The sequence below is a fragment of the Lepidochelys kempii genome, chromosome 5, assembly GCF_965140265.1.
Source record: "Lepidochelys kempii isolate rLepKem1 chromosome 5, rLepKem1.hap2, whole genome shotgun sequence".
NCBI lineage: Eukaryota > Metazoa > Chordata > Testudines > Cheloniidae > Lepidochelys > Lepidochelys kempii.
Genome location: NC_133260.1, coordinates 105,095,082 through 105,107,658, shown reverse-complemented (window position 1 = coordinate 105,107,658; position 12,577 = coordinate 105,095,082). Strand labels below are relative to the sequence as shown.

General features: G+C 38.3%; 1 protein-coding gene across 16 annotated transcripts in view; it reads right to left on the bottom strand.

The window, feature by feature from the left end:
- KDM4C (lysine demethylase 4C) overlaps positions 1-12,577 on the bottom strand; it is a 440,364-nt gene that overhangs the window by 55,459 nt on the left and 372,328 nt on the right. The window lies entirely within an intron of this gene.

The following is a 12,577-nucleotide window of genomic DNA, read 5'->3' as shown; positions in this document are numbered from 1 at the left end:
ATACTAATGTGGACACCCTCTTTTTGATCCCTTAATATACTCATGTGGACACACTGAAATACTGGGGAAAAAAAAAAAGGGCTATGTCTCACAGTATTATTTACTTAGCTCAAACTAGAGAATACTAGAAATCTGGCGAAAAAGCCTGTTCATACAAGAGTTCCAGAAATAATTTCAAAAGCTTTATTAAGAAAACTCTTCCTTTAATCATTCACAAATGCTGGAAACTAAAGTGCATATGCTATGCTTGATCATTGCGAGTAAGGGGAAGGCCTTAAGAAAATAAACTTGCAAAGTATTAAGGAGCAGATTCTGATCTCAGTTATACTAGTGTAAATCTTAGTAACTACTAATTTAAGTGAAGTTACTCTGGATTTACACCAGTGTAACTGAGACAAGAATCTGGCCCTAAGTAAGTGGGTAGTGCAGATTTAGAATTATATGAACAAATTGAAAAAAAAGCTTATTGTATTCCTAACAATGAGTTGTGTCCACTTTATTGCTGAATCAAGAGAAGTCATGTATTATACCAATTAACTCCAAGGACACACTTATCTCTGATGGTTTATTATTATTTTTCCTTCAGGTACGAAAAGGAATCATGGATAAGATTAGAAAGAGACGGGAGAGTTACTGTATACTCAGGGAGAGAAAATCTATTTTTTTTCCTGAACCTACAACATACAAAACCAATTCATAGTCTATGGATGAGATCTCCCCCAGAAGGCATAATTGAAAGGTACTAAGGCTGATATATAACACGATAAGATAAATTTCTTATGATTTTGAAGATGCTATATCCTTTATATTGTAGTACCTTTTGGATAATTCTGATGCTGCTCAGCCTCAAGATGGCAGACACACACTAAAGCATACATTTTGAAAAAGGCACAAATACAAGTTAAGGTAACGCGAGTGAAAAGGCATGGGCATGAGAAAATCCCTGATTTACACTTGTGTATCAGGCAGCGTGTCCACAGTTCTGGACAGGAGAAAATGTGCATTCACTTTAAAAAGTGTAGGCCCTAAGAGCTATTTAATACTCCATATTTAGCTAACAAAAAAAGTAGAGAAAATGATAATTTTCTCCCCTTAGTGATTTGGAACCTTACACAAGAAGTTAATAGTGAACTGATACATATTAGATGTTAGTTATAAACTGAACAGTGCTCTCTGTGACACCTGTTGGTAATAGCTTCCTCCCCAAAACTCTTCCTGATAATTTATTCCTTATAAGCACTTATAAACTCTGGGCTTTAGTGGATGGTGGCTGCAGTGTGTTTTTTTCTTTCCTACGAGCAACCTTTTCCCACTATACGTTCATTACATAGAGTGTGTATTTTGTTATTATTTTGTATTTCAAAAGAATTATAAGAAAATAGAATTTAAAAAAGACAGAAATTCTTTCAGAGAAAATAAACAGGGTGATCGGCAGAGAAAAGCAGAGAAAGGAAACCAGAACTGCTAGGAAGGAAGAGGTGGATCACGAGAATGCAAAGACTGAGATTGCTTATTTATTCTTTGAGGGAGAGATTTTCTGTAAAACAGGTGCATTACACAAAATGGGCCTTATATTGCATGCTGCAGAAATACCCTTGGCACCCCACAGGACAAGGCCCAAGATGCATACTCCCATGGCCTGGGCTTCCCCCATATTTGTGTGCACAAACCTAATACTTGAGTGTGACATTAACCAACCTGTGTGTAACCAATGATGATGATAATTAACTTTAACATAATTCATTTTTAAAAATACAATTTTGACAGATAATGTGATGTTTATTTTAAGCATTTTTATCGAATAAAATTTTCATAGTTGTGGGAAATCATGGGGGAGAGACGAGGGGGAGGTTGGACAATAATTACTAAATGACAGTAGGCACTGAGATTCAAAAAGTTAAAGCTTTGTAATAATTAAAACACATATTGTTAGCATCACATTTCAAAATATACAAAGTAAATCTCCTTAAATCAAACACTAAACAGTTTTCAAGAAGCATTTTTCTTATTTTTCTTATTTTGTCAATTTAGATCATCATTGATGGAAGAAAATTTTTTGTTGGATTGTGTGTATACAGTGTAATCGACATTTACCCCCAAAAAGCAAATCCTTCAAAGCCTTGTAGCATTTTTCCTGTGAAGATTCTCTCTGACTCAGAGTCACAATCAGGGCCAGATTTCCAGTTAGGCACAGTAAGCATGTGCCCAGGAGCACCTAAAAGTTAAAAATGGGCTAAAAGTTTCTTTTTTTTACAGAAAACACAAAGGTCAGTTGTAGGCGGGGGGGCACTGAAGATGCTGTGCCTCAGGGCGCGTAAGGTGTAAATCTGGCCTTGGTCACAATTCAGTCTCATTTCACCTCACTAGCGGGAAGTAGTCTATTCCAGCCCTACACCTGGCACAGATTACTGCCACCTCTGTGCTGGCTCAGCTGCTTCAACTGGCACATAGTGTACAGGGTGGGTAGCCAGTGTAGGGGAGTAAGGGAATGCCTTACATTCCCATATTTCTCTGCATGGGCATACAGGGAACCAACAATCTTGCCCTTGCTGTGCAGGGTATTGAAAATTCTCCTTGAGATTTATGATATTACAGGTCTGATGTTTCCTACCTTTTGGAACTGGTGGGTTCAAGGGATAGTCTCAAGGTTTGCTAGAGTGATAAATCAGAGATTACACCTGGTTTAAAGATACACCTGAGAAAATAAGATCTAACACATTTTAGAGTACATAGTAGTATACTCCAGAGTTGTAAGAAAATTAAGGAATTTAAACCAAATTTAAATTAACCTGAGCATATGAATATGGAGATGATGAAACATGACAAAAGGTAACAAAATAATGGATTTGCTCCAGGTATTTCAAATTCAGATTCCTCATCAACACAATAAACCTCTGCATTTTCAGTTTGCCAGAAATAACACATTTATTGAAATGCATTCATGCTGACTCAACATTCATTGGATAGCCATAGTAATTCACTATTCTGATATTCCCGTAAGGGTAAATTAAGGCTGTTCTTATCTGGTAAAAGCACATTCAGTTTCTTAGATACCCCTGAAGACTATCATTATGATTTAATGTTTGCTAGATATTTTTACAAAGTAAAAAGCATGGGAAAAAGCAGCTGAGGATCAATCTTAATCACAGATCCAGATGCAATATCAAACAGAAAATAAATAAAATTGTTTATATAACTGTAGATTAAGAATATGGGACAGAATAATAAATTGATATTTGACTGAGATTTTGTAGATGCTTCTCTTTGCACCCCAAATAAAAAGTGTTCTGAGGTAAATGGATTTCATAATCACAGAACAGTTCTTTAATATCAATAGACTCCAAATGCAGAGAGAGAGAATGGATTTAAAAGAATGGCCGGGGGAGGGCCGGGGGTGGGAAAGATGCCAGTATTTTTCAGACCAAAACTTGCTGATAGTTTACATAATGAATTTTGTGCATCCTTATATAAACAATTTGATATTGCTTTCCCCAAAGAGATTATTATTTACAAAACAAAATCCAAGTCTCTAGCAGGATCATGAATTAAACAGTAACATGCTCTCCGAGGGCAGGGACTTAAACAGACTAAGTGGAGGTTAAGGTGTTTTTTTTTTTTAAATAATGATTTGGATTATTAATTTTTTTCCAAACATTTTTATGCCTTGGCAAGAAGCAGCAATTCGTGAAATGGAATTTACTACACAATATTATAAAATTAACAAAAATAATCTATGCTAAGGGAATCTTCCTGAAAATATACATCACATACTGATCAACTTTTGTAACTGGAAATAGGGGAGTGGGGAAAGAAAGAAACTTTGTAGGGTGCTCTCTCTGTTCAACAGTCAGTCCAGGTTGTCTTATTTTGGTGCCAATCACTGTTCTACCTGAGATCCTCTCAGATCAATGGAAGTAAACTTCTGTGGATTTTAAAAAAAATATTCTTGCAGTTTGGTACAATTTGATGAATTCCAAAAACAATAAACTGTTCCTTCCGGAAGTATTTTTTAAGTTGTCCCTGGCAGGGATGATTTAGAAAGCAACACCATCCAAAACGGAGAAATTCCCCAACACTACTGGCAGAATTTTAACAAGGGGGCTTGCCTGTTCTTCCCCAGGACCCTCAAAATAGGCTGAGATCAGTACTGTTGACCTTCATTTACATAATTTGCCCAGCATACTCAGCAAGTACTCCAGTGTCTTATATTCCTTATATAGGGGTGGACAAAACCTTTGATAAGTTCATCCTATGCACACACATCTACACAACTTTCTGTACAGTTTATGTTGAAGCACCACCAAATACCAAAAGGAAAATATAAATTGATAAATCACCAAAACTCCTTTTCTAAAAGCAGAATCAGAACATTTATAGTTTATTTGTTCCTGGTAGCCAGTCAACGCACACAGTTTTCTCCAAATGCAATCTATACCAGGTGCTTCTGTAAGAACTCAGTCACTACCAACTGCTTCCCTTGCCCACTTCCTACTCAGTTTGCTTACTGAAATATGAATATGTGGCTGTGAGCTATTACTTTAAAAGGAAAGGGTTATGATTTCAGCTTAACTATAGTCTCTTTTTATATATTTTCAAATGTATTTTTACTACAGGACAAACTACATCTCTTGCCAGATGTGGCTTTGAAATATTACATTTGCCTTTCTTGCTCCATTATTTACTTGTCATTTTTCTCCTTTCATTTCAGCATCACACCATAGAAATGAATTAAACACAACACTAAAAGGTGACATTTAAAAGTAGCATCATGCCTGTTTTAGGTGCAACTTGAAGCATTATGAAATGAAAGCCAAACATGATTGACATTGGTACCAAAGGAGCACATTCATAGCACGGCAACTAAGGGAGGCTGGAAAGAATTTGGTTTTTAACATCCTTCAGGAAGAAAGTTTATTTATTAAAGTGCTTCTTCTTACTCAACACATAAGCTCCTTGTGTGATAAATTCAAATTTTATATAAATGGAGACTGCAGGGGTAAAGCAACCAGGGGGCCAGGCCATTTTTATACTGACTGGGTGGGGGTTATGCCAAAGCAACCCGATTATGCATCTGTTCAATGCATCTCTGATGCAGTCACCATCAGTGTGGTGGCTGTGGAGTGCAGTGCTAAATTAAAGTTGCCCTCTCTCCAGAAGGACTCCTATGTAGCTTATTGGAAATTAAAATGTTGGAAATTAAAGGGGCACTTCCTAACACCTCTCAAGGGTGGTGAAAATACTACTTATGACTTTTGGGTTTGAATAATTCCTGTAGAGAAGGGATCCTGGGATCATCTAGACCTTGTAAAATTTGGCATGGAGTGGCATTGTTTTTCCAGGCCATTTTTGGACTTCAACTGCATTTTAATATAAAGCGCTGGTCAGACAAGAAATCTAGTTACGTATATTTGTTACATGGGAAGTCAATGTTTCTGCAGGAAAACACACACACATACAAAACTTAACTCTGTAATAAGAGAAAGCAGTTTAAACTATATCTTCTGAGATGCAGCACTGAAAGGATTACATTCTTAGCAATATCCTGCAAGCAATTTACTTTACTGGGAAAAAATGCAAAGAAATTCTTTATCACAAAATAGGTGCCTGCATCTCTTAACCAATATACTTTCCATCCTTCTGAGAACAGCTAGCCTGCAGGCTGATATCAATAAGCTAAAAAGATAAACATTTTCTTTTTTTTTCCCTATAAAAACTCAAAAGAGATAATTTAAATTAAAAAAAAAATACACCCACCAGCACAGATAGAAACAGTTCTGAGACAGACATAGTAGCATTTAAGACATGCATGTTCAAATATTTAGAAACAGGATTCTTGTCAAGCTCAAACAGAAACCTCTGATGATGATACAAGTGCTTGTATCAAAATTTCATCTACCCTGAGGCTTGCCCACTGGCATGACAGCAATGTGCTGCCTTGTGTCTTAAAACATTTGGAAATGGGCATGGACTTGAGTCCCTGTGCTCTGGGCAAGAAGAGGTCATGGCCAATTACGTAGGTGAATGCACTCTGCCTCTGGGAAGGAAAATGCTACACATGTGAAGTACATTGGCAATGACTGGGGACGCAGCTGCTTGATGGCGTATTCTCTGTTGAAGGGGGGCTATTGTGGACAGAACATTATAATATATGAGAGGGATAGCCACGGTTTAGTGAGGTTGTGCCACTAGCCAAGAATCACCTGGCTCAACTTACTGTAGAGGGGGGCCAATGTAAGTCACACCTATGCTAATAACAATGTCCATATGAGTACAGATGTCAAATCCAGGGAGGAAAGGGCTATTCCAGTTCCAAGAGGGAAAGAGTTATACAAAAACAAAAAAGATTCTTTGGGAAAATATTTAAACAAGCTCCGTATTTCAGCCTGTTTGGAAACCTTGAGTGTTAAAAAGCTTATGGGACCATTTAACTTACTGAGAATTGTGCAGTGTTTGGCAAAAAGCCAAAATCCACTTTTAACTAGAATCAACTTTAATGTGATACCTCACCGGAACATTGTGTTATTTGAGCAGGCCAGGGTGATAAGGCAGAATAGCAAAGTTATGGCATCCCCTAAAGGCACATTAAAATACTTTATTAAGTGTAAAAAGTTCAACAAATCCAAAATGACCAGCCTGTAGCATCTCAAAAACAGTAAAAGTGTTTTCCAAGGCTTTTCTCCCATCCCACACTCCTGTATTAACTCCACTAAGTAAATACTCAGAAAAATCTGAGCCTGTTGCAGAACAAGGTGATGTGTATCTTACAGTTCTAAGCCATTATAAACATTTGCCAAATCACTTCCCTCCGTAAATTTAAATACATTGACTGTTACTTTTACAGTAAAAAAAAAGACACTAAAAATAATAAAATAATAATAATAATAATAAAAGGTTAATGTTTAAAATAAAGTTCAATATTTCTAATGTCTCTATCTTTTGCTTTCTCTAATTGCTATCTGCCTAAAAGACCAAAAAATGAAAAAGAACAATACAAGGGTTTTATTATGGTCAAGCAAACAAAGGACCCCTGGCCTTAGAAATTTCATAAAAACATCATTTTTCTTACATAAACCTGAAAGTATGTGGATATCAGCTTAGTTCCAAAAAGTTCTAAGTTTGTCATGGAAACAACATTCTTATTTCAAAACAATACAAGTGCTCGCTGTGGACTATTGACATGAAAGCTTCCAATCCAAGCTCATTGACAGCTTGTGGAGTGGACAGATGAAGCATGGAAAATATTTTAAATTAGTTCATTTATCATGTTGAAATTTCCCCTTGTTTTTTCCTACTCTCCCCCCCCCCCCCCCCCAGATGTTCTGGTTTAACTTGGATTTAAACTTGGAGAGTGGTCAGTTTGGATGAGCTATTACCAGCAGGAGAGTGAGTTTGTGTGTGTATGGGGGTGGGAGGGTGAGAAAACCTGGATTTGTGCTGGAAATGGCCCACCTTGATTATCATGCACATTGTAGGGAGAGTGGTCACTTTGGATGAGCTATTACCAGCAGGATAGTGAGTTTGTGTGTGTGGTTTTTGGGAGGGGGGTGAGAGAACCTGGATTTGTGCAGGAAATGGCCCAACTTGATTATCATGCACATTGTGTAGAGAGTTGTCACTTTGGATGGGCTATCACCAGCAGGAGAGTGAATTTGTGTGGGGGGGTGGAGGGTGAGAAAACCTGGATTTGTGCTGGAAATGGTCCAACTTGATGATCACTTTAGATAAGCTATTACCAGCAGGACAGTAGGGTGGGAGGAGGTATTGTTTCATATTCTCTGTGTGTATATAAAGTCTGCTGCAGTTTCCACGGTATGCATCCGATGAAGTGAGCTGTAGCTCACGAAAGCTCATGCTCAAATAAATTGGTTAGTCTCTAAGGTGCCACAAGTACTCCTTTTCTTTTTTCGTTGGTTAATAACATCATGATGAAATGTATGTTGCAACATTATTTGTGAAGCCCTCCTGTATGATATTCTTGGTATATGTTCAAAACCACACAGTCCTCGAGACAGCTGGGAGAGGAAATGGCAGGAGATAAAGCAAATTTGTATTTCAGCAAACCCAGCTGAGAAGAAGGCGAAGGAGGCTCTGAGCTCTTGTAGACACCATGTTGCCTTCTTTACTGTTTGAATAAACTTTGCTTTTACGGGTAACCCTCAAAAGAATCCACTTCAAAGGTTAATTGGACTATTAAAAGAAAGGGGGAGAAAAGCCCAAGCTTGCTCTCTCTCTTACACCGAAGACAATAAAGGAACCAGCCCTTTGACTTTGGGGGGAGATCCTGACCTGAGAATTTGGTCAGCCATGTTGCTGGAAACATGTGATAAGGATTTTACTTTGAATCCAAGTCCAGCTTGTTAAGTTTTAGCTACTAGAAAGCATTTTACCTTTATTTCTCTTTTAATCATTTAAATACCTGATATTTGAATTCACTTAAAATCCTATCTTCTTTTGTTAACAGACTTGTTTTATTTCTTTATCTAAACCAATGCTGTATTTAAACTGAACTGCTTGTTAGTAACAAACTGTTGAATATTGACCCTCTGAAGGGGCAATGGACCTTTAATATCTGAACTGTCCAGGAGAGGGCTGGACTGTGCACAACACATGTTTTTGGGGGAAATTTGGAATTGGGAGGGTGTTGGGGGTCACACTGCAAGTACTAACCAAGGCTGGTGGAAGCCAGAGTTTGACTGGTGTGTTGCTGCCAGGCTGCTGGAGTCATAGCTGCTGGACCAGGGCTGTGGCTATACACAGATACTTAGGATGTGTGTCTGGTAGGCTGTTCAGGAGTGGCCCAGGTTGGGAGCTACAACAGCAAAGCACTGGTTGCAGGGCAGGCAATGATACAACCCCTCACTGGTCTGGATTGCATCCTGGAATGTGACAGTTACTAATTTGCAATAAAAATGATTCAGACTACCGGCTAATCAGCACATACCTTTATCCACATTCTGAAGGTTGATTTTGCCACCAGTTACTTCAGATCATAAGCAAAGAAAACAATAAACCCACATAGACAAAGGGCACAGCATTAACTGTCTTGGGATCCAAAAAATGTGAGCAGCCTGAACTATTACACTCAACAACCTGACAATACCTAGAAATAGCAGTTTGATAAATGCAGCTCAATGCAGTCACTGATGAATAGGATGACACCAAATGTATTCAATATCAACCATAATCAAAAACAGAGAACAAGGAAACTGTGTATCTGTTAGGTATAAACTTCACAAAGACACAAAGCAGGTAATTGTGGATGATACCTTCCAAGGCCTGTGCCGTGCTACAAGTCTAAAGGCTCCTATTCCATTTCTCCTCCATCCAACCCCCGGACTAAAATCTTAATAATCCTTTTTGCATTGTGTAGTCCAGCAACCACATTAATCCACTATCCTTCAGAAAAGGTCTCAACTATAAACCAGGATTTACACTGTATTTTGATTGTGTATTAAGGGTGTTACATGGAAGCCAGAAGAATCTCTACCTTCTAATCAGTTACTCAGAAAATGGGAAAAGAACCTACTGCCACTACTGAGACATACAGAGAAGACATTTTCAAAAGCACACTCATCCATTTTGCATGTAACCCACATTTCCACATACAATATTTTCCTAATCCATGCAAATCTATCTGTGAGTTTTTGCAGGGCCACATGCCGTCCCCATCATTGACCCAGAGTGCTTGCACCTCATTTTAAATGTATAGACTTGTTTTCTGCCAGAGTAGATTCCTAAAGAAACAGCCACCCTACTGAAACATTAGTGCTTTTAGCTTTACCTTAGAGCAGAACATCTGAATAAAGTATATCTTGGTTTGATACCATTATTATAAGGATCAAGCTATTTTCATGTGTTTATGGGTCTCTTGTTTGTTTTCTTCAATAATAAACATTAATATCATGTTCACTTTCATTCAAATTTGAAAAAAAAAGTTAAACATACTTTGGATTATAAAATGTCCACCTAAGTATCCACTGAAAGTAAATTTTCAGCAGAATATCAAGATGACAGAGTAACTGAGTTCTTACATGTAGGAACTATGTCAAGTTGTGTTGATCCAGTCTTTGAATAATGGCAGCATCTACCCATTCTTGGGAGCAGTTAATTCCTATCTCAGAATGACAGATTCAGTTTATTTAAATGAGAAGCAATATCTCAAAGTATAATTTACATAGTCAACTTTAAAAGAGGGCATTATGTGAACCCACGGCTTGTTTGACTTTTTGAAGCAGTACAACAAATCTTTAAAGCACATTTTCTTTTCTCAGCCACCAGATTTCATTTGGTAAGTGAACATGAAGTGTCCAAACTGAGCTTTGGTCTCCTCAAGGAAAGGCTTGAAAAGTCACTGGTTCTGATTTTTCATGCAACAAATTTTTAATTTTCACTATTAGCTGCATGACACCATGAAGGCCTCCAATATTTTAGCCTAGAATCCTGATGTGACTGATGCACTGTAAAATGCAGCAGTGTTACAAAAGCTTAGGAATGTAAAGTTTCAGTTTTAAGGTCCAATCATAGGAACAAACATCAGAGTTAACAGGAAGGATGAGGTTGGGCCAACATGCAGAGTGGATGCCGAGAAGATTAAAGATCATCTAGGTATGGCCCAAAAACCAAATTAATATTTTCCTTCAGTTTTCAACACGGATGATAACATGGAACATTGGCATGGAGGCAGGATGGATGACAGAATTGAGTATATGGAAATGGAAACTACCACATATGAGGTTGTATGACTTTGTAACAAATTGTGAAGGAAAGAATAATTAAATTTATAGAGGTAAATGTAAAAGGGGATGTAATGCAACATGGGTTTACAAAAGGTAGATCATGCCAGTTTAACCTGATCTCTTTCTTTGAGAAAATAACACCTTTTTTAGATAAGGGAAATGCAGTAGATCTGTAAAGCATTTGATGGTAGCACATGGTAAATTATTAGTTAAACTAGAGAAGATGAGGATTAGTAAAATTGTATCGTGGGCAAGGAACTGGCTAAAGAGGAGAAGGCAATGGGTTGTGCTGAAAGGTGAACTACTGGACTGCAGGGAGGTTACTACTGGACTGCTCGGAGTTCCTCAGTGATTGGTCTTGGAACCAATCTTATTCAGTATTTTTATTAATGACCTTCACACAAAAAGTAGGAGTGTGTCAATGAAATTTGCTGATGATACAAAATTGGGAGGCATCATTAATATAGAGGACTGACATATCACAAGGGTACATCTGGATGACCTTGAAGACTAGAGTGACAGAAATGAAATGAAATTCCGTAGTACAAAGTGTAAGGTCACACACTTAGGGTATAATTATAAGAATTTCTGCTACAAGTTGGGAGATCATCAGTTGGGAGGGACAGAGGAAGAGAGAGACCATGGTATGGTGGACTATCATAGGATGACTATGAGTCTCTAATGTGACGCAACTGTGAAAAAGGCAAATGTGATCCTAGGATGCATCAGGAGTGGCATTCCCAGCAGAGATAGGGAAGTACTGATGCAGTTGTACAATGCAATGGTAGAGACCTCATGGTCACCATGTTTAAGAAAGATAAATTCAAACTGGAACAAGTAAGAGAAGAGATACTATGATATCAGAACAATGGAGGGTCTACATTATGAGGAGACAGAGAGCTTGGCTTGTTTATCTTATCAAAAAGAAGGCTGAGAGGGGATATGATTACTTTAAATAAATACACCGAGGGCTAAACATTAGGTAGGGTGAATAGCTATTTAAGCTAATGTCCTTATTGGCACAAGAACAAATGGTACAAACTGGCCATGAACAATTTCATGCTGGAGATTAGAAGGTTTCTGACCATCAGAGAGGTTGGAATAGCCTTCCAATAGGAGTTTTGAGGCAAACAGTTTTTTTTAGTTTTAAGAGAGAACTGAATAAATGTATGAGTCATATTGTATGGCAGAATTGTTTGTGATGCTGGGGGGCAGGGCTCAGCTGCCTGTGGCGGGGGGGGGGGGGTGGTGGTCTCTTCTGTGTTATGTCATGTTTCTAAAGCTCATGCTTCAGCACTTTAGCCAGTCACTTGCAGGGGATTTCCCACCCTTCCCCCCATGCCCACTGTACCATGGGGGTTTTTTGGTTTCCTTTTTCTGAAGCATCAAAGATGGCCATGGCTGGAGATGGGAGATTGGGCAGGGTGGGCCAGAGTGCTGAGGTGTCACTGAGTATTCTCTCTCTCATGTGCATGGCTGGCTGGCTCTTGCTCACATCCTCAGAGTCTAACAGATCGTCAGAAGTAAAGACAGGAAGGAATTTTCCCCAGGTCATATTGGCAGTGACGTTGGGGGGTTTTGTTTTTGCCTTCCTCCACAGCATGGAGTCCAGGTAACTTGCTGAAATTTTCTGGGTATATCTCCTTTAATCAATACCCTGCCATTGCCAAGAGATGTTCTGAAGGCCAAAACTATAACTGGGTTCAAAAAAGAATTAGACACATTCATGGAGAATAGGTTAATCAATGGCTATTAGCCAAGATGGTCATGGATGAAACCCTGTGCTGTAGTTTCAGAGTAGCAGCCGAGTTAGTCTGCATTCGCGAAAGAAAAGGAGTACT